General features: G+C 36.9%; 2 long non-coding RNA genes across 6 annotated transcripts; one reads left to right on the plus strand and one right to left on the minus strand.

The window, feature by feature from the left end:
- Positions 1 to 10,928: 10,928 nt before the first annotated feature.
- LOC135718805 (uncharacterized) lies at positions 10,929 to 22,108 on the minus strand. 3 transcript variants are annotated; one of them, XR_010520909.1, is made up of 9 exons: positions 22,094 to 22,108; positions 21,353 to 21,437; positions 21,014 to 21,097; positions 20,828 to 20,906; positions 19,870 to 19,935; positions 17,373 to 18,307; positions 16,271 to 16,371; positions 12,593 to 12,678; positions 10,929 to 11,959 (listed from the first exon to the last, which is right to left on the minus strand). It is a non-coding gene; the product is annotated as an uncharacterized lncRNA (long non-coding RNA). The 3 variants fall into 3 exon arrangements; XR_012337129.1 differs by lacking the exon at positions 22,094 to 22,108 and adding an exon at positions 19,147 to 19,179 and having other exon boundaries at positions 21,353 to 21,430; XR_012337128.1 differs by lacking the exon at positions 22,094 to 22,108 and having other exon boundaries at positions 21,014 to 21,069; positions 21,353 to 21,367.
- LOC135718811 (uncharacterized) lies at positions 12,685 to 22,151 on the plus strand. Of its 3 annotated transcripts, XR_012337131.1 has the most exons (9): positions 12,685 to 13,430; positions 13,539 to 13,628; positions 17,975 to 18,320; positions 19,888 to 19,947; positions 20,044 to 20,088; positions 20,846 to 20,923; positions 21,035 to 21,088; positions 21,326 to 21,497; positions 21,608 to 22,151. It is a non-coding gene; the product is annotated as an uncharacterized lncRNA (long non-coding RNA). The 3 variants fall into 3 exon arrangements; XR_012337130.1 differs by having other exon boundaries at positions 12,685 to 13,628; XR_012337132.1 differs by lacking the exons at positions 12,685 to 13,430; positions 13,539 to 13,628 and adding an exon at positions 16,462 to 16,881.
- The last annotated feature ends 503 nt before the right edge of the window (positions 22,152 to 22,654 follow it).

Genomic DNA, 22,654 nt, shown 5'->3' on the forward strand with positions numbered 1-22,654 from the left:
GCCACTCGTTTGTCACTAAATTTAGTGTCGCTATTTGTAAGCTGGGAACACTGTGCGCGTTTGTGACAAAAGCCGAAGTGGGGTGGCGGAGGTCTGACTTTGTACCGGTGTTATGGATACACTGGGGATCGTGTTATCTGGGGACATGCGCGTACACGCACGTAAATTTACCTGATATACCAGCAGATGTTAGACGGCAACAGATTCGTCACTTTGATTATCCAAAGGAGCCCTTATGAAAACCTATATTAGAGCACCTATAAATGTTGTTATTATTATTTGAGACTGTCTTTTTCTCGGTGTCTGTTTTCATGTATTAAATGCCGTTCATAAGCGGGTTTTAAAAAGTTTTAATGTTAAGCCCCGCCCATATTATTTTGAGACTAATCAATTGAAATTGGTTAGACGTGTGAGCGCATAAAGTCTCCAGTCTGTCACGCAATAATATACTAAGTAAGCGTTGTGGAGCCATGGCCTTATGGACAGTGCTCATCGCTTCAATTCAAACCACCAGAGTTCAAACCCCACTTCTGGGCATGCTGACTTGCTAGTCCTTCTTCATTCGTTTCCCTGCTGAAAAAAACAGCAAGACCAGCATATGTTGTGTTTTGGTGCTGGTTTTCTAGTGAACACTAGCTAAACCAGCATCAAACCAGCATCAGCACCAAACCAGCATTAGCACCAGCTAAACCAGCATTAGCACCAGCATCCCATGCTGGTCATACCAGCATATGTTGGGTTTTGGTGCTGGTATGCTGTGACCACCAGCTAAACCAGCATAGACCAGCATAATTCCCATGCTGGTCCATGCTGGTTTGATGCTGGTTTTTTAAGCAGGTTTATGTTTATTTTTATTTTCTCACAAGTTAAAACCCAGCGTTTATATATTTTTAAGTGATCATAACAAATTAGCATTCAAAAGAAGTTCTTATATGAAACAACATCTAATATGAAACATATTCTTATAATTAGTAAAAGCACAAACCATATGTCCTTCCTTGTGATAACTTGTAAATAAATGGTAATATACAAAATACTAATTTCATAATCAGAAACAACTGCAAAAGAACAACCAATTCGATTTTTTTTCCTAAATTACCAGTTCCCTATGCACTCAGTTACAACATGTAACATTTTAAATTCATTTTCAAATACAATACTACCACATTATGTGTATAAGAGGGCTTTCTTATTATAGGATTGTAGAGCCTGCCAATCAACCTCAGGCTGATTTGCCTAAGGACACTGAACATCTGGCAAAAGTGTTCCTTATATGTTGAGTTATCTGAATGTAAAGCAAATAGTTTTATTACCCCCACCCCCCACCCACAAAAAACCCAAAACAATTTAGCACCAGCCGCCACTGTTAAAGGGGCAATTAGTAGGATTTTAAGTGTTTTATTAATCAAAATCAATGTCTTTATTCATAAATATGTCCTTGTTGGTGTCAAATGACCTCTGCCAGTGATCTGACTTTTTTTAGTAAGCTTAGAATTTCTTCTCTTTACTTACATTGAACGGGTAAGTCCAAGGAGGCATCCATATCGTTCCGCCGTATTGATAAACTATAATAGCAGAGAGGGACAAAAAGCACTTGCCTACCAACGCGTTTCCACAACGCGTTTTCATTCAGAACATGTGAACCAGCTGCAACGGACAAGGAGATCAGCGATTACATAACGGCTACCGTAGTTGCAACGCATTTGGAAAGGGGAGGAGCTAGTAAGCACTGTTCGTTTGAATGCAAAATACAATTCCACCACTAGATGGGCGTAGATCCTACTTATTGCCCCTTTAAAGACAACTTTGTTTGCAAATAGTAAGTTACAGCAAAGTCCCAAATACTAGTTGATGCTTTAGATTGAGGTGCCAAATGAGTAATGATGTGTTCTGTATTTAAGAATGTCGTAAAGCATATGTCACAGGTAGGGGTGGACCCAGATGTTAATAAGGTCACGCCCCTTTTTCCACCTCGAGGAGGTTCCCAAAGCCACCCCAATGACCAGACACACAAGGTAAGCATAGTATTAAAATGCACTTTATTTAAATTACTTAAAATAATAAATAGGGGAGGGAGGAAGGGGAACTTAAAATAACGGCCTCTTCAGGCTCTCGTTATCTTCCCAGGCTGGATTTCACACAGTTCCTTTTCGTGTCGCTCACTCTCTCTCTCTTTCTCCACAGGCGACGGCTGGGACACAGAGACACAGTCATTTGGACTTGGTTTACTCTCACCTCTCTGCTGGACACAGCGTACAATAAGCACGGGTTTCACACAGTTCCTTTTCGTGTCGCTCACTCGCTTTCTCTCTTCTCTTTCCACAGGCAACAGCTGGGACACAGAGACACAGTTACTTGGACTTGGTTTGCTCTCACCTCTCTGCTGGACACAGCGTACAGTAAGTACGGGTTTCACACAGTTCCTCTCCCCTGGGACGTGCTCACAACATATAATTAATGGCCACACTGGGACCAAAAGCCTCTTCAGGTTTTCCCTCAACGGGGGTTTGGTCTGACAAGACACACAGCAATGCACAGCACCACGTCAAAAGTGAAAGTTCCACAGCACAAAGACTCACCCACCACGATCCAGTGTACACTCAAGATGCCCGCCTTTCTCCACTTCGTCTGGGTCTGTTCGGTGATGGTATTTGCAGCCCAGACAGCGGAAACGTCGCCGTGGCTAGCCCCAGCCAAATGTCCCTTAGGCTCTCCCACCACGCCAATCCAGGGGCAGGGCCTTCCTCGGATACGATCAACTTTAACTCCAACTGTCCTTTGTTCTCATTCCCTCGGCGATCGCTTCGGTCACACACACAGGGCGTCTCTCCTCCTAGCAGAGTTATACAGCAATATCATACATCTCCAGGTTCTCCATGCAGAAATACACTCACGCTTTCTTTACTTCCTCTTCAGTATTTCGTCTCAGCATCCAATGTGTTCAATCTTGCTTCAACCCTTAAGGTGTCCAAAGTCCACACAGTCATGTAAGCTCCAGCGAGAGAGACAGAGATAAAACAGCCTACGGCCAACTTACTGGAAGATACGAACTACAGCGCTTCACATTGCACACAACCAACACTGCTCTCTTCGTGGTGCTCCTTTACTCCATTCACGTCCTGCCTTTCTTTCGCCTCTTGTGGCTCCTGTCCTCTCTCCGCGCGTTTTCCAGCGCAGCCCGGATCAACAGAGCCTGCGGGCTCTTCAAAAGGTGCATGTCATCTTTCTGCCTTTGGCAGAGGAGCTTTCCCCGTCCTCCTTGCCTCTCGTGTCAGTCGTCCTTTTGTTTAGCGTGTCCTCCAATCGTCAATCGCTTCTCTTAACTAGACACAGCTGCGCTCGATTTACTGATTTTCCCTCTTACGGCGCTACCGGAAGTCCGGTGTTCCTCTTTTCCGGCCCGGTGGGAAACCTTCCGGGCGGAACCAAACTTCCCTAACTTTGGTTCCGCCCCTGAAAAGAATGTCACCTTGTGACACATACATGTAAGCAATTGCGTAACTTTGGGTCTACCATTGGGGGGGTTAAACTCGCGGCATATTTATTTATTTATTGAATCATTTTCTTGTGTAAAAGGTAGCATGCTAATTTGCCGTTCCTGTCTTATAAATACATTGTGATACTTTTACTGATTTAGACTACTTAACATAAATGCAGCTGTTCACTTGACTATTTATGCCATAATGACACAAATTAAGTGTTTAAGCACTAGCCAGCAGTGGCAGTTTCCACATTTTTTGTGTGTTCAATATTTTACCAAAAAAGAAACAAGAACTTAAAGATTAATCAATTCCATCACTGTATTGGCACCTGCAGCAAATGTATTATGAACAATTCAACTCTCAATACATTACACAATACAGAGTGGCACACTGAAGTGCAGCTGGCTTGCACCTTTATTCAGAACAGATTTCATATATTGGTGGGCATCACAAAAACTCACCATCCACTAACAAAATCTAAACAAAAGCATGTAAATACAAAAGAAGGCCTATCTGTAAATCACATTTAAGGTACTGTATGTGACAACATATTAGGCTGTAACTTAACACACATACCATTCAGATAAAAGCACCAAACACCTGTTTACGTCTTGGTGTAAAAGAAATGAACTGTGCACACACTGACTTCTTACTTAAAGGAGCATTCACCCGTGGAAACTTTATTAAAAGTGGATCATATTTGTAGTTGAAATGTAACATAAATTTAAAATTTGGTGCCTATTTGACCGAGAAAACGAGAGTTTGTAGTCTCACCCCCTCTACAAAGATATAGGACTTCTTCAATGATGCAAAATGATGATTTTTACATCATTGAAAGAAGGAAGTGCAACACTGAATTTCATATTTCTCCTGTCTCAGGGGAAACAGAGGGAATGATGTATGACCATTCAAAAAAATGACTGAGTTTCTAACTATACAAAGCTTAAAGCTAATGGGTGAAGTGTCCCTTTAAGAGGTCCAATTTGTCCTGATCATAGACTGTAAAAAAGATGGACGTCGCCTGTTCACTCTCTTCCATTGGTGAAAAGTGAAGCCGCCAGTGTCCCGATATGGCGCTTACATCTTGGGTCTTGAGTTTGCGCAATAGCGATTTCGGGACCAGTCATGCGCAGTAGTGAGCAGGAAGGGAAGCTGCGAAGTCAAAACCCCGCCCTCGCTCTCGTAGAATGCGCATATCACACGATATCACAGCTGTCAATCATGACGTGACACCACCGTTTTAATATCATTAAATAACTAACTAAACACAAACCTATTTTAAAAACAAACATTTGAATTTACATCAGCATGATAAAAACAACAGTAAATGACAGAAACCAGCTTCGGAAAAAAGATAATTGAAGTGTAATTAATTTTTTAGTTGGTCTCAAGGCCCATTGAATAACATGGGGAGGCGGGGTTTATGACCTATACTGGGACCAGTCACTGGGGGGCGATCGAGACGTTTTGGCTTCACTTTTCAGGGCTTGTGCGGCACGCTTGGTCCTGATGTATGTGACGCACTGCAACATGGTTCAGCCTATGCTGTGTCATAGTTGTGCGTAACCTGGGGGCTGTTTACACTTAGATGTGTTTTCATCGATCGGATCACAAGTGGACGAGAGAGACACATCAGGTTTACTGTACACCTGGTATTTAAATCCGTCTCTTTTGTCCACTTTCGACCACTTCTGTCCTGAATACTGTGAGGGGTGGTCTGTCGAGACGGGTTGGCTGTCATTCAAACGCGGAGTTCACTGCTTGTTTAGCAAGTAAACATACTGCACAGTGTTTTTACATGTATATGTTAGAGCTTTCTCTGAATTTGAGAGACAGCAAGCGCAAAATGCGGCAGCGGCATCTCGTAGCGGCACTTCCGGCGTCAACTCCAGCAGCCAGTGACGTTCTCCGGCATTTCGTAGCGGCATCTCGCGCAGCCAGAGAACTTCTTTCGCAGTGTGGCTGTTGATAGCAACTTCCGCGGGCCAATTACATAATTTCACTTTAAAACTACATTTGAACTTTCATTTTATCATGAAATTTGTTAATACAGTAGTATTAATCTCCAGCAGCCATGGACTTTTATCCGGCAGTCCGTGACTTTCTCCAGCAGATGTCGCTCTCTCTGTCTGTGTGTGGATATATATAATATATATGGATATGCAACGTAATGTAACGTTTTTATAGAAAAAAATTAAAGGTTTGCGGTAATGAAGACAGCTTTCAGCTCTTGCTGTTGTTCACTGCTTATTAAATAAGGTTTTATTTGTAGCCTAATTGTGTAAAAAATATAAAGCATGTATAAAGCATGAATCGCTGCTCATCAATTCTGGCAAAAATCTGTAGTTCCTTTAATCTATAAGTTCACCGCATAACTTTTCATAGTCCTTTCATTTTTTTTAAAACAAACGGCTGGTCAACCCAGTCACACAAAATATTTTATTGGGAAAGCGGAAGAAATCACGCTTAAATGATAATGATAGTCTCTTTAATACTTCGCCTATCGCTCAAATACGCATCTTTCAGAAATAAATAACTATAACTAAGTATCTTTTGGATGTGTTTTTTAAACCTTGGAAAAATGTAAAATGCAGGGCCGAAGTGGGACTCATTTTAAGCCCTGGAGTTTCATGTCTTAGACCGGCCCACTTTAGTTCACCACTGACTATATTAAAATAATATAATTAAATCCTCAGTAGTTTATAAGTCTGCAATAGTGCACTATTCTCTGCAGCCTTGCAATTAATATATTTTCCAAAAATATAATTTCCAATTCAATGCAAATACAGTAGTCTAAAACAGTTATGATTTTGCCATAATCGTGCAGCCCTACCATAATGTATTTTAATATTATTCAATTAACTTATTCAAAAACTGCTGAAAAGGAACAAATGTTTTCCCCTATATTTTTTCCCCTAGAGTTTTGCATGAAATAGATGAAGAATTACTATTCATAGATTAATCATTGTTACAAATATAACTTAGATATAAAAAATACGACATTTACCTTTTAGAGGCCGTTCGTATCAAGTCGCGCTCAAGTTTATTTTAAATCCAAACGTGCGGCAAGTGCACTCAAATATAGACGCGTCTAAAACAAAACTCGTGTTCACAGGCGACCGCTTTGAAAAGCAGAAGAAAGCGGCGCGTCATGCTTTGTCCATGCGTTTAAAATGAATATGGACCCTATTTATGATTATGAACGCAAGAATTATTCCGTGGTCGGAAGTTGGGGCACAATCAACTTGGGCATAAAGCGGTGGGATCGTATACCACCCGCAAATTACGCGAATGGGGCTGCTGTGAGTGCTGTCAGCATAGGGACAGCAACCTTCAACCTGGTGGCATGCTAACACCGGCCCTAGTGCCCCCCCAAAAAAACAGACAATTTGAGCGCAAGATGTTAAAGTGAGCGTGCGTTTCCTAAAGCATGCAAACACAAAATTATTTCGAAAGTCTTGGCAACTAGTCTCATAAAAACAATCAGTTATGTCTTAAAGTGATTACAAACTGCAAACAGTTCGGAAAGAAATCAGATCTTTGTGTTGGTCTGAAAGTAGCAGTTCTTATCTGCTTACACTCTAAAAAATGCTGGGTTGTTTTTAACCCAGAGCTGGGTCACTATTGGACAGAACACACTGCCGGGTTAAAAATGACCAAACTGCTGGGTTATTTTAACCCAACTGCTGGGTTGTTTCAACATGGTTGATTGACAATAACCCAGCAATTGTGTTAAAACAACCCAGCAGTTGGGTCATTTTAACCCGGCAGTGTGTTCTGTCCAATAGTGACCCAGCTCTGGGTTAAAAACAACCCAGCATTTTTTAGAGTGTATGTTTGTGTCATTTATATTAATTAAACAACAGAAAACAGGAAAATGACTTGTGTTTCTTTAAAAAGATTAATTTTATTTAATTATACAGTGAAGAAGACAGTGTTATTATTCATTTGATTCTATTTATGTACCTAAATACTACTGTTAGATCTTACTTTATTTGTAACTTTGTTCTTTTCTATTTTTATATGCTCATAATTTCCAGTTTTGCTGATCCGAAAATTATTCGATCTGACTCAAAAAACGCAATGTAATCCATTTAACCACTACTATATAGTAAAATTATGTAATTTAATAGTGAGTCCTATTCTGTTTAAAATGTCTGGCCTTGCCAGTGTTTCACACTAATTTGATGAGTTTTCAAGGTAATGAGGGGGTGGAGCTTGGCCGGGGGGTGGGGCTTAGCTAGGGGACCCCCCATAAGCTTTGACATAATTCGAACACTGAGGCAGACAGTTGATAGACACTTATAAAAGGAAATGTTTTAATGCAAAATGCAAATGAACCTGACATTCTAATGTAATGTAAATGCAATGTTACACTGTTTAATTATAGCCTAAATAATAAAATATAACAAATAAATATAATTAAATGTGTTTTATTAAAAATGTCTCTATTTCACTTTGCGTTTGTAGCCTACTGGCCCATTTTAACCTAAAAACAATGTTTTAAAAAAATGGGTCAGCTAAACTTTCAAAACCTGTAGGCCGAACAATTATATTTTATTACATCAAATCAACATAAATATTAAAAATATAAGAAAACAGTTAAATGCGTACATGGGTTATTTTGTTAGTGTCCAATCGAATAACCAAAAAGTGGGCCAATTTATGCCAAATTGCATAATTTATGTGTGTTATGTGTGGTCCCATTTGCTCCTAAAATCTAATTGGCGCAAGCTCAAAATATATTTGGAAGCCTTTGTGCTAATGCAAATATTTTTTGTGGTGCCACCTGTTTTAATTTCTTTACGAAACGATCACATAAGCCTACTGTGGAACAATGAAAGAGACCAATGAAACTTTACACGGATGACTCAAAAACACACTGACAACAATTATATTTAATTATATACCATTAAAATAAATGTCTGTAAACGTAATGATGTTGAATATATATATATATATATATATATATATATATATATATATATATATATATATATATATATATATAAATATATATATATATATATATATATATATATAGTATAGTAAAATGTACTTTTAAAATATAAAAAATAGTGATATTAAATTATATTTATTTATTTCATAACCCTCAAAAGATTTGTACTTTTATTTTTAATTTAGTTTTGTTATGCAACACTTAAAAATAATGTTTTTGTATGATATATTTTTTATTTGATTATTTTTAAAAATATTAATTATTATGAATTCAGTTTATTAAACATGCCGTTTGAGACGTGAAATGTAATTAACCATTAAGTAAAATTAAAAGTTAAAATTCTGAATCTAAAAATTAAAAAAACAAACTAAAACAGAAAAATTGAATTTGTGAAAATAAAAACTGAATTTAAAATAATAATTTAAATCATCATTTAAAATAAAAGTAAAAAAAATTTAGGGCCCCATGAATCTACACATTTTAAGTACATAAAAGCTTGCTTAAAAATGGGTCAAGCACAAGTCAAGTGTGTGGCAAATAATTTAAGATCAAGTTTGAATGTTCAAGCTTTTAATCTTCAGGATGATGAAGTTGGCGTGCTCTTATAATTTTCAATGGATGATCCAAAATTTTGCTGATGCTCCTAACTTTTACATTTGGGAGCAGCACCAATATACTAAACTGTAAATCTCGAGGCATGATAGTGCAGCAGCCTGTATATCAATACACAAAAACAGAATAACTTTCTCTGTACACTGTAAAAAGATTCCGTAGAAATTACAGTATTACTGGCAGCTGGATGCCAGTAACTTACTGTAAATTTAAATTAATGTTATTTACTGACAACAGTTTGTTCAAAGTTAAATGAACATTAAACATTAACAAGTCTTTGTCTTACAGAATAAAAATATAAAAAAATAACAGCCTCATGCAAAGCATTCTGGGAACCAAAAATCCTCATCAACCTTTTTCTGGGTTTTTCTTTCAGATTTTGTTTCCCAGAATGCTTTGCTTGAGGCTGTTATTTTAATTTTATTCTGTAAAGATACAGACTTGCTAATGTCTAATTTTCATTTAACTTTAAACAACCTGTTGCAGGTAATTAACATAAAATTAAATCTACAGTAAGTTACTGGCATCCAGCTGCCAGTAATACTGTAAATTCTACGGAATCTTTTTACAGTGTAGTGCAGCAACAGAATGTTTTAGGCCGGCGAGCGGCGACAGTTGCTAAACAGCCACGGCTGCGAAGTTCTTTCATATTAACTTAGGCCTACTCATATTAACCGAATAACAGCTTATATTCATATGTTATAGCATTTATTAAAGCATGTGATTTATAAGTTTGATTTAATCTGCAACTAACTGTGATTGATTGAATCAGAAAGTGTAATTCAGCACACACATGCATACACCTGCAGCGCTATAAACTTTCTCTGATGTACAGCAACAGAAACTCACTTACAAATTTCATAATGAATGCTTACAAATGACAATATATAATATTGTATTTATATTTATATTGCTAACATAACGGCTGATATCCCTGGCTGCTCGAGATGCCGCTGCGAGATGCCCCTGTAGAGTTAAAGCGGCCGGTTAAAGTCCCTGGCTGCTCTAGATGCCGCTACCCAGATAGCACACGTACGTCTCAGATACGTCTTGTAAAGATCTTTACATCTGCTGACGATCGTCTTTGAATAATACGTCTTCCATATCTCTACAAGACGTATTTAAGATCTTAAAAAATTCTAAATCCTACCTGCCTGCAATGCATCTCCGTTTGGTCTTGAATCCGATCAAACGCAGACGAATCAGCAAAGACCTCCAACTCATTTCATTTTTTAAATAAATGTCTTGTTTAATTGTTTTAAAAATATAGTCAACATGTTTTTAAGGGTTGGCATTAATTTTGAAGCAAAAAATATAATTAAATATAATTAATAAAAGCCCATATCACGTATAATAAAAAAACAATGTAGACATTTTGCGTTTAATCCAAAACGTTAAAAAGGCAGTTACCGTAGATAAAGCACCATGCACAAGAAAAGGTGATCTCATACTCTTTCTGACTACAAAATATTAACAAATACAAAACACACAAGAACATCATTGCCAACAGCCACTGCCCCTCTGACTGTTTTATTAGTCTGAAATGAAAAAAGTTATACATTTAATTAAATAAAACAATTGCCAACAAGCTGATTATCTTAAGGTGACCCTGCTTACTGCAATTCCTGCTTATTATAATTACTGGGTGTGACTCACATTAAGTGTGTTTGTCAACAGTTATATATCTAAGGTTGAAACTTTTGATAGTTTTTGACCCCACGCCATCCATTGAAATTGTGTAACACACCTTGCATTTTTACAACATTTAGTTTTAAAAAAATCATCTGAACAAACTCTGAGCAAACCAAAGGTGATATTAAGAATGTTTATATAGATGAAGAAACCTCATAAAAAATTGAAAACACAATACACAATCATTTGACCAGGTTTAATCCAGCATCACAGCATGAATTATATTTACTAGTTTGTTTACCAAATTTGAATAAAATGTTTAACCTATGTGTTAATATGATTACAGCCACAGTGTAACAAAATACTGCAAAGCTATTGATCACGTTCTCATTACATTACTTCACAAGACCCAAAGCTGATCAGGACACTTTAAGAGCACTGTAACGTAGTAACCGCTGAAAGAACCATGTAATACTGTGAATATAATGACAAACTGTTCCATAACACTTAGATGTGACTTTAATTACAATACAACATACTCTTTCTCATACTCAGGGTTTTTAAACTGTGGGTGAAGACCCACTTGTGGGTCGCACCGTAAGATAGTGAGTGGTGCATTGTAGTGATGTAATTATTAGCAATGGTTTTGATATACTATAAGATTACACCTGTCTAAAGCCCATTATACACGGCACGATTTTTGGCTGTCCCAGATGAAAGATTACCAATCGTGAAACAATTGTGGAGATTTCTGTGATCGTGGCTCTTAATTGGTGGTCCTATCTCATACAGTGTGAGAGGTTTAAAGACGTCTGTTTTCCCAGTCCTGGGACCAAAGACACCTACGATAGTTTTATGACAGTGTAAGAAGTTCAGCATGATCAACGCACATCAACAATGTGTTTGCTTCTACGACCTGCATACCTGTATTTGTTTACCACTAGCGCATGTTGATGACAGATGTCGCAGCTTCAGATGCAATAGGTGTCTTCATCGACAGTCTACTGCTGAAGTTTAAACAATCCTTGTCACACAGTGTGATAAGGTCTTATTGGATTGCAAAAATCCTGCTGTGTATCCTGGGCTTAATATGTTGTGGAATGAAAAGTTTGGAAACCCCTGCTTAACACAAAGTCTCATTTAAAGTTTATAAGAACTTTTGCAATAGACCGACTCTAAACGAAACTGATGGCAGATGAGGTGTTGGGATGACAATGGGCCAGAGTTGAATCTGTGCATCTTAGCAGATCACAGGCAGGTTTCTCCTGAAGTGCTGCATTAAGAAAAGAAAGGAAAAGATGTTAGAACATTTTTAAGGAAATTTAAATAATTCTCACAATCAATATTGGACTATAAACAATAAATTATTACCAATGCAATAACATGCAAACAGACCTGTCAACCACCTTAATAATAGATACTACGCGGTAGGCATGGGCTGGTTACCAGTTTTAAGGTACACCGTGGTTTTAAACAGTCAAGGTTACAAAACCACTAAAATGGTCTGTGAAACCGTCTCCAAGGTATGAACTGTATTTATACAAAATTCATTAAGTCATGTGATTGATTTGATGTTTACATGTAATATACATTTCGAAAATATTATATATAATATAATTTAAAGGCTTTATTTTTACCTGCCATTTAAAAATAAAAAAATGTAGTGTAGCAATGGGAATACCGCAACACTGTGAAACCGTGGTATTTTTGCTAAAGGTAATCATACCGCCAGAATCTTATACTGGCCCATGCCTACTAAGCGGTTGTACCATGTGTTAGAAACATCAAGATTCTCAAATTTTTAGGGCTAGCGCAATACCACAGTTTTGGCTATTCTTCATGTTCTCTAGGGCAGTTATTTTGCCCCAGTGACAGAAACAGCGACAGTAATCAAATAATTCATTACCTTATCTACATGTGGGTAGAGGCCCACAGGTGAAGGAAGATTTTTGGCCTGCACTTTCACAGCTGGTAAACATGGATTGTGGTGGGCTAGTGACAGAATGAAGAAGATCAGTTTAAAATGTGCTTTACAACCAGAGGTTGCATTATTTTGACAGACAAGGGCTGTAAGAAAATTGTCAAAATCAATAATAATATGAGCCAACAGCCAAACAATAACAACTAAACTCAATCAACTATCTTAATCTGCCTGAACTCAAATCTTGTGGTCTATAAAGTGGGAGTTTATCTGTGTGTAATTCAACCATCATGTTAGACTGAAGGAATTGCAGTTATCATTAGATTTCCCGACAGCACTGGACAAATGACTTCTCACACTCAGTGTGACTTGAGACAAAGGATAAACAAAGACATTGAGTATGTTTACATGCACATAATAAGAGGACAATTATCCTATTATGATATTATAAAAATCAGCTTATTACATTAACATGTTTCAAGCGTTTTAATTTACTTTTATTTGTGAAGTTTATCTATCACAGGTGGAGACATACGCACATACGAAACGGCAAAAAAGACGTTAAAATCTGGTTTAAGAGCAAAAAAACTACCTGTGCCAATCAGTTTTTGCCATTTATGGGCTTTACCCTATAAAAGAAAACCATTTTATGCATTTAAATGACCTTACACGTTATCAGTTTATTAAGCGTTTAGACTATGTAGACACACTCACTGTGCACTAAAATTAAAAAAATTGGTTAACACGACCACTCGTGGTGGCTTCACTCAGAGGTTGGAGAAGACAACCGGTGGACTAAACATCAAGCCTCTGCACGATTCAGGTAAGTGGAATAAAATACATTGTAAATAAACATTATTAAAACAGATTGTGAAGTCATTCATTCAAAACTTGCTATGACCTAAGCCTAAATGACTTAATTTCTTTTTAGAATTAAGACAACCTTAGCAGGAGAGCCCCAGCAGTAACTTTCTCTCAAGCAGATGAGCAATAAGTTGCTAACACCACCCTAACAATCAAGGTAAAAGAGCATTAAACATTAAAGGTATTGCAGAGAATTTAGGTTTTCCGGGTGGATCATCAAGACTATTGGTCCTCCTAGTTGTCAATCTGGAGTGTTGGGCAATTGCATTTTTTTTAAAAAGCGGAGACGGCGTTTCTTTTCTAAAATTCGAGAAAATCCTCCGCTACACCTTTAAGTGGAACATTTCTATAGCATGCTGCTTATAGCTAGTGAGAAAGATAATCTAATTGATCTACCATGCATATCCTTCAAATAACTTAACAGAATAACTGATGTATAATATAATTTAATATGTACATTATTATGTTGGCTTGAGAAAGCCAACATACTGTTGTTGCACTTAAACTTATTATTATTCCCTCTTCTTTTCTTCTGAGACTAAAATTTCTAACTCTAACTCGTCCTAGAGCTTTCAAGCTACAGCCATCAAACTTTGGACAGACTTTCGGTCTGATCTGACGAGGTGTGCTATATCTTTTCTAACTGATGGGACCTTCCGAATTCCTAAACGGGGCGCTGAAACACCCCAAAATTTCCATTGACTTAACATTGAGACAAACTTTGACGGGTCAAAGCTGCGAGTGAGAAACTTGTAGAAACTTGTGGCTTACCACATTTAAGGAGGCTGACAGGCTGTGTAAGAACATACCTCACAATGGGGTGTAAGCTGTACCCCTGGGGTGTAAGAGGCCCCCAAAATTTCCCATTGACTTATAATGGGGCAGGAAACATGCCCATAAAAGGGAATAAAAGCGTCCCAGATGGAATATCTTCACTTTAGAGGGTCTTAGAGACATGGGGGTGGGCTCATTTTACTCAAGCATCCAATCAGTCTCTTAGGATCACCCCAGAGCTATTAAGCCACGCCCCTAGCAACAATTTTGGGTACCCTAGCAACATCTCCCATAGACTACCATTATAAAAAGCCCAGATGGATATCTTTGCACCAGAGTGTCATAGAGACATAGGGGTGGGCTCATTTTACTCAGGCATCCAATCAGTCTCTTAGGATTCTTATTGAGGTATTAAGCCACGCCCCTAGCAACAAAATATGAAGACCCTAGCAACATAATAAACAAAGCCTTATATCTCTGGATCTGAACATCGTAGAGACACAGGGGTTGGACCGTTTTTCTTGTGGTTTGACGTGTAATCATTATGGGATGCCAATTTTCTCCCTAGCAACCAAACTTAGTACCCTAGCAACGGAATAAACAAAGCCTTATATCTCCGCTTCAGAACATCATAGAGACACGGGGGTTGGACCGTTTTACTTGTGGCTTGAAGTGTGATCATTATGGGATGCCAATTTTCTCCCTAGCAACCAAACTTAGTACCCTAGCAACGGAATAAACAAAGCCTTATATCTCCGCATCAGAACATTGTAGAGACACGGGGGTTGGACCGTTTTACTTGTGGCTTGAAGGGTGATCATTATGGGATGCCAATTTTCTCCCTAGCAACCAAACTTAGTACCCTAGCAACGGAATAAACAAAGCCTTATATCTCCGCATCAGAACATTGTAGAGACACGGGGGTTGGACCGTTTTACTTGTGGCTTGAAGGGTGATCATTATGGGATGCCAATTTTCTCCCTAGCAACCAAACTTAGTACCCTAGCAACGGAATAAACAAAGCCTTATATCTCCGCATCAGAACATTGTAGAGACACGGGGGTTGGACCGTTTTACTTGTGGCTTGAAGGGTGATCATTATGGGATGCCAATTTTCTCCCTAGCAACCAAACTTAGTACCCTAGCAACGCAATAAATGTTAGCTTCATGCTAGCTTCCTGCTAATAATGCTAGCTTCATGCTAGCTTCATGTTAATCATGCTAACATCATGCTAGCTTCATGCTAATCATGCTAACTTCATGCTAGCTTCATGCTAATTATGCTAACTTCATGCTAGCTTCATGCTAATCATGCTAACATCATGCTAGCTTCATGCTTATCATGCTAGCATCATGCTAGCTTCATGCTAATCATGTTAGCATCATGCTAGCTTCATGCTAATCATGCTAGCTTCATGCTAGCTTCATGCTAATCATGCTAGCATCATGCTAGCTTCATGCTAATCAGGCTAGCATCATGCTAGCTTCATGCTAATCATGCTAGCATCATGCTAGCTTCATGCTAATCATGCTAGCATCATACTAGCTTCATGCTAATCATGCTAGCTTCATGCTAATCATGCTAGCTTCATGCTAATCATGCTAGCATTATGCTAGCTTCATGCTAGCATCATGCTAGCTTCATGCTAATCATGCTAGCATCATGCTAGCTTCATGCTAATCATGCTAGCATCATGCTAGCTTCATGCTAATCATGCTAACATCATGCTAGCTTCATGGTAAATCATGCTAGCATCATGCTAGCTTCATGCTAATCATGCTAACATCATGCTAGCTTCATGGTAAATCATGCTACCTTCATACTTAAACATACTAACAGCCAGATAGCCTACTAAACTAAACTTATGTCAAACCGTTTTAAACGTTCAGGCTACGCTTTCTCAAGCCAACATAAAGTTTGTCTTCAAACTTTACTATCTAGTTAATAATAATTGTTAATAATATTTAATATTTGTAAAATTATATACTTGTGAATACATTATATTTGCAATGTTTATACATTACCTGTTTTTAGGTAAACAGATTATCCATCAGTGGGTGCCTCAAGGTCGGCTCTGTAAATACTGTATTCTGCATGTTTCCGAGCACACGTTTTCCAGGACACACTAATATTAAACAGAAAAACAACATAAATCAGTGTTAAACACAAACAAATTTTAGGTAAATTAAATAAGGTTTTCATTTTCAATCAATATAAAAGAAATAAATGCAATAAAAAACAATGTCAGTGACGTAATAAATATGTGTAAATTTACACGCATCATTTATTAAGCATTATAAAAAAATCCAGCAATATGATTAAACTTTGGTTATTTGTTATTATCCCTGCATTCAAATGGTTGCAGGTTGGAGCAGGAAGTTAACCCTTCTGTCGCGCAAGCGCGAGCATAGACAGTGGTCGCGAGGCCATTCGTACGTCACGTGAGCGCCATTTTCATGATATGACCGTTTTTCCTCAGGCACACTTCAACATTTTCTTCGCATTTAACATCATTATTAACATGTAAATAATATAATTCGTAAAGATAACGTTTATGTTAATTTATAATATGTTTTTTTTTTATTATTGTTGGCTTTAAGTTCATTTGTCTGTCAGACTCAGTTTGTTCGTGTTGGTAAGTAACTTAACGTACGTACGTTATTAACGTTACGCTAGCCTTTTGTCATGTATGTGTTGTTAGAAACTGATAAAAATACGAATTAATTCACAGATATAAATAACTTTATAGCTAATACAACTGATAAAATATATTAACTTAATTATCAAACCACTTCGCTATAAAACTTTAAGGCTTCTTGTGAATAACTTACCGGTCGTTTACATAACGTTAACTTACTCCAAGCAAGTCGGACGGGAAGATTGATACATTTTATAACTCAAGTAACTTTAAGTTAAACAGGGGCTGGTCTAGGCTAACTTAGCAAATGTTTACCCCACCACCGCTGAGAAAACGGTTACATGTTCAACGTGCCTTGCCTTCAGGATTTGCAGCTCGATTTTGGCTTGCATTGATAAACGTTACAAACAAACAAACCAAAAAAAGAATGATCATATACGACAATCAATCTTTAGATCCACTACATGCATAACATGTTGGTTACTTACCTCTACTGATGAAACTCCTTCGTCAGCGTTGTAACTTCACATGTTGGTTTTGGTAAATCACACGAGGCCAAAGATCGAGGTGAAAAAGAGAAATAAATCGTTCTGCGATCGTTTAACGCGATGAGACACGAAGCCCAGGCTACTCCAGCCCAAAGATTAGTGTAGCCCTTGTGTCCGGCTTCACGTGGCTTAGCCTTAACCAGTATGACATCACAGTACCGCGTGATTACACTGTTTCGTGGGCTTTTGAATCACTCTCGCGGTACTTCAATGTCTGCGCATGTGTGCCTGAAGTCAATCACTCATGCTTGTAACAGGGGTAGCGTTTGTGCGCTCAGTGATTTAGGGTGTTACAAAACAAGATTATTACATTAATATTATCAATTAGTATTGTAATAAAGCTTTTTAAATGTTTGTTAATGATTAAGTGTCATTAACAAACTCTGATTTAAAACATCAATATATATGCTACGTAAATTTTCCTTAAATCATCAAAACATCCAAATTCAATGAAACAAAAACAACAACAATGTATTTAAGATGAAACACATTCAGCATTTATAATTTTTTCTCTCTTTTTTGTTTGACTTTGTTTTCTACAGTAGCCTGTTAACAGTAGACCAAAGGTATGATGATCAATTATAAATGCAATATGGTTGAAAGGTCAGTAAACAAACAACAAAAAGGTAATTTCTTAATAGAATGTCTATACATTTTTTGCTTTTGTTACATATTTCATACATCAAAATCATTAAACGTTAATAATTATGTATTCCAACTTGTTGCAGCTTGACAAAAATGTAGCTTGAAGGAGAAGGGACAGCTGAGTAACAAAGTCCTGGTATGCAGACGACGATACTATTACACTGACAAGAGTGTAATGATGATGGAGACACAAGCCAGAGAAAGGGGGGACCAAACACCAGGCCAGAATTCTGCATGAGTCAGGTAAGCATAATGAGTTACAGCAGTGGTTCTCAACTCTGTTCATGGAGTCCCACTGCTCTGTGCATTCTGTATGTCTCTTTGATTTGACAGACTGAGGCTGCGTCCAAATATCACTTTGTGCATCCTATCGTGCATCATGTTCTGGATGTAAAGCATGAGACTTTTAATTGTATGTTAACATTTCTATGGTGTTCACTGCATTATTGTTATGCATTTTGTGAAACATCTGCAACATTGTGTCGTTTATTTAGGGACTACTGAATAAATAATACACTTTAATAAAGCTACATACTCAAAACAAAGAGCTTTTTTACAGGAGCAAAGAATTCTGCATCTAAAAGTTTGATATAAGCAAATGTTCATTTCAGAGTGTTCATTTTATTTACAGAAAAACTTAAAAATGTTAAATATAAATTAAAAGTAGTAAATAAAACACAAATACGTTTTGGTGCAAATTGCTGGCACTACCTGGATTGAAATTTTTACCCATGCTAAGTGTGTCCCATCGGATGAATAATTCTACATGCACGCTTGGGATCTTCACACCCACTAGAATACTTAGGCCAAATACAAAAAAAAACGTAATGTAAGTAGTCTAGTGCAAAGACAACAAGTGTGAACATTTGGACACAGCCTCAGTTCAGTTCATGAAGATCTCTACTAATGAGCTGATGATTTGAATAAGGTGTGTTAAATAAGGAAGACATACAAAATGTAAATAGCAGAGGACCTCAAGGAACAATGTTTAGGTACAGTTACACTGTATAAAACATTAACTAAACAGACAAATTATTTGTCATAGCTTCAATAAACAAAAGAATGTCACCTGCATAGTAGTGTACCCTACTACACTTGGTCTCTGCAACAGTCCAGTTTAGTTCATGGTAGGGGGGCATATTTAGAAACATAAATATTTTCAAATTATCTGCGACCCTTACAAAGACACTAATTTCCCACAGCCAGCAACAGCACAATGTTTGTCTGACATCACAATCTTACTGTTATTAAAACTTTTTGATTGTCAACAACTACTACTTTAGACTGAACACCAGTGGGCGGAGCCAACGATATAATGATGTGCTGTGTCTTTCTGTGGGGGAGGTCAAATGAAAATTAATTTAGCTAGTGACATCACTACTCCAGCCATTTTACATTCATAAAAGAAGAATGCTGTCTGCGATTCACTTATGTTTCCATGATTGCAAAAACCTTTATCGAAGTACATATACAATTGTTTAAGTGTCATAATTAAAACATGCCTAAATTGGCAGTGACCCTGGCTTAAGTCGATACAAAACTCAAGTGCAAATCATGACACTCATATTAACTGTAGTTTTGCAAATTATTGTAACACCGATATCAGATATGAATAGTGTCTTATGTAAATATAAAAAGATCAGAACAAAAAATGAATATAGTCAAAAAAATATGATCTGTGCATTAAGATTTGCATTGTAAATGCAGTCTTATTGTTACGAAAAAACTTGGTTATTGCTGGAATCATGAATGGTCTGAATAGGATTTGAGTTTGTTTACTTGTGAAACTTACCTGCACCACCATTTACAGATCCAGTGGGTGCAGATCATCATACAGATGGTTCAAGTGTGGATCCACCTAATATTCAAGGTAAAAGAGCATTTGTTCACAGCATTATCTAAGAAAACATATCACTAGATATTACATATTAGATGTTAATGTCTGACTCTGATCCATACGAAACAGATTTTCTGTCCTGGGACACTCGGCTAACCATCAAGAAAGAACACAGTAGGTTAACAAGAATCTGACCTCACGTTTGATCATTACAAAATTATGGCAGTACATTACACATTTAAGGACTGTTATTCCTCTGGCTGATTTAAAAATACCCAAAAGTTCTTAAAAAGAAGCAGCCCTAGTTATTTTGGCTTGTTAAACATAAACTATATAGACATAACTATTGCGACACCTCCTTCTAATAAACAGGTTTAAATACTTTACTTATTTCCATGAGCACAAATCTTAATGCTACAGCATATGATATTCTAGAAAAACCGTTTGATGCTAAATTTATAGCAAGAGTTTTGGCAGGGCCCTTTTCAATACCAACTTAAGAATGACCCTACAAACAAAGTAAGGTTCAAACAGAAAATTAGTGATTCAGTCTGGTGTGGAAGAACTTTGACTGGTCTGAATAGACCTTAACTCAGCTAACACCTTTGATATGACTCAAAGGTTTTTAGCCAAAAACTCATCACCTAAACCTATCAATGACTTGTACAAGAAGCTGTAGTCATTTCGGAACAGAAAAAGGCACTTACAAAACTGTTGCAACAAAAATCAAAATTCTTTGTAGTGGTATTATATGGTATAGCATTTTTATTTGTTTTGATTGGACATACTGGAATAAATAAACATGTTTATTAGAATGAGGCCTCCCAATACTTTTGTCTAGTGTATTTGCCACAGACAGGGTAACGCAATCCTTAGAGTGTGCTTCTTTGTAAATGTGACAAATGAAAATGACCTGATCCATCATTTCCAGCTCCAGTGGGCATCCTTTATCCATCCAGACCCTCATACAGATGGTTGGAGTTTTGATTCACCTAAAGTACCATGCAAGGTAAGAGAGCATTTGTTGACATAATTAGGAAGAAAACATAAACGCATTGTTCATGGCATTTAAATACAACATAACACTGTTTAATACTACCTTTTTCTGTTCAATCCATAGAGAACTCATTTTCCCTCTTGAGACCATGGTGTGACCTGCAAGGTCGAATGGAGAGTAAGTTGCCTAAAAAATAAAAAAATAAATGTATTTAAAATTGTCATTAGCTAAACATCAACATGTCTGAGGCAGATGCAGGTCTGATAATCTGTCCAACATTCAAAACCTCACAGTAAATCTACAGTCTTGAGTACTGTTTTAAATCAATGTATACATATGCTCATTATGAATTTTAATAAAAAATACTAAATGTATATAAAAAGCCTCAATTCAATTATTTTTTTGATATTGCAGCTGTAAGCGAGACAATCTTGGAGTCACCTGCATTCACTGGTCCAGTTGTTAGTCCAATTACAGATGGAGATTATAGAAGAGAATGATGTCTTTTCTCCAACATCTTTCTAGACTGATAAAAGATCAAGACAGGCTTGAACAAAAGTTAACAGAGGGGCTTATATAGAGAATGGTAAGAACCATTTTATCCGTCAAACTTTTTACCAATTATTGTAAACATAAACAATATTATAGGGCTTAATTTGTTTTAAACATTACTTCAATGTACTGTATCTGTTTAAGGTGAGCAGCTACACATAAAAGAAGAACATGGAGAATCTGCCCAGAGGTGTTAACCAGCAATGCAGCTATACAACTTAAGTGATGCAGGCGGAAACAATGTGTGTATGTTATGTCCAAATGTTGTTATGTTCAAATGTTTTACAATATACTTAAACAGGTGGACCTGTCATTATTGCATTAGTCAAGTACAACTGAGTAGGTTAAGTTTACATATCAACGTCAATAAATATATAAAAATAAATATCAGTCTTGACAGCAAACATAATAATGTTAAATAAAATAATAATTACAGCTTTTTAAGAAATTTACACGGGCTCAAACTATCAGTGAAATTAACTATCAAAAACCTAAAATAACCACAGACACGTGAATAAAATATCTAACGTGAACTAGCTAGTTACTGTACATACATTGCTTATTATCAACGAAATTTCTAGTTAACTGATCCCACACCCAGCATTATTAAAATGTATTATTACTACATACCTTAAACAAATGTCCCCTTAAATCGCCAGACCAGGACAGGTTTCTTTCTTGCCCTTCTTCTTTTGCATATAAGTGCATGGTGTGGTGTAGCACGAATTTAACGCAAAGACGCTCATATTAACAATATAAACGATATTGACGATTAATACGGATGATTTTCTCTTTGTTTGACATTCTAATCAGAGTTATATTTAGGAAACAAAGAAAACATATGACATAGTTTGTAAAATTAATTTTTCCTTATTTTTGTAATGGTTTCTTTTAGAATGCAGCTGCTGCAGATGAAGAATCCGTCCGTCTACCACCGAAGGAGACGCGGAAAATCGGGAAAAGATGTTCTTTGCCCGAGGAAGCATTTGATTAATTTAAAGATATTGTGTTTCTTTGTATGTTATAGAAAAACGTTGCTTTTTTGCATACACTCGTGTAAATATGCATCTTATGAATGTTTTCCTTTGTCTAATTTTAATAAATTTTACGCAATCAACTGCCTGTTTTATTGAAAATACTGTTTTAATTGTTGTCAATGTTGATATATTGTAATAATGTGTATAACTGTGT

Source organism: Paramisgurnus dabryanus, chromosome 7 (assembly GCF_030506205.2).
Source record: "Paramisgurnus dabryanus chromosome 7, PD_genome_1.1, whole genome shotgun sequence".
Lineage (NCBI taxonomy): Eukaryota > Metazoa > Chordata > Actinopteri > Cypriniformes > Cobitidae > Paramisgurnus > Paramisgurnus dabryanus.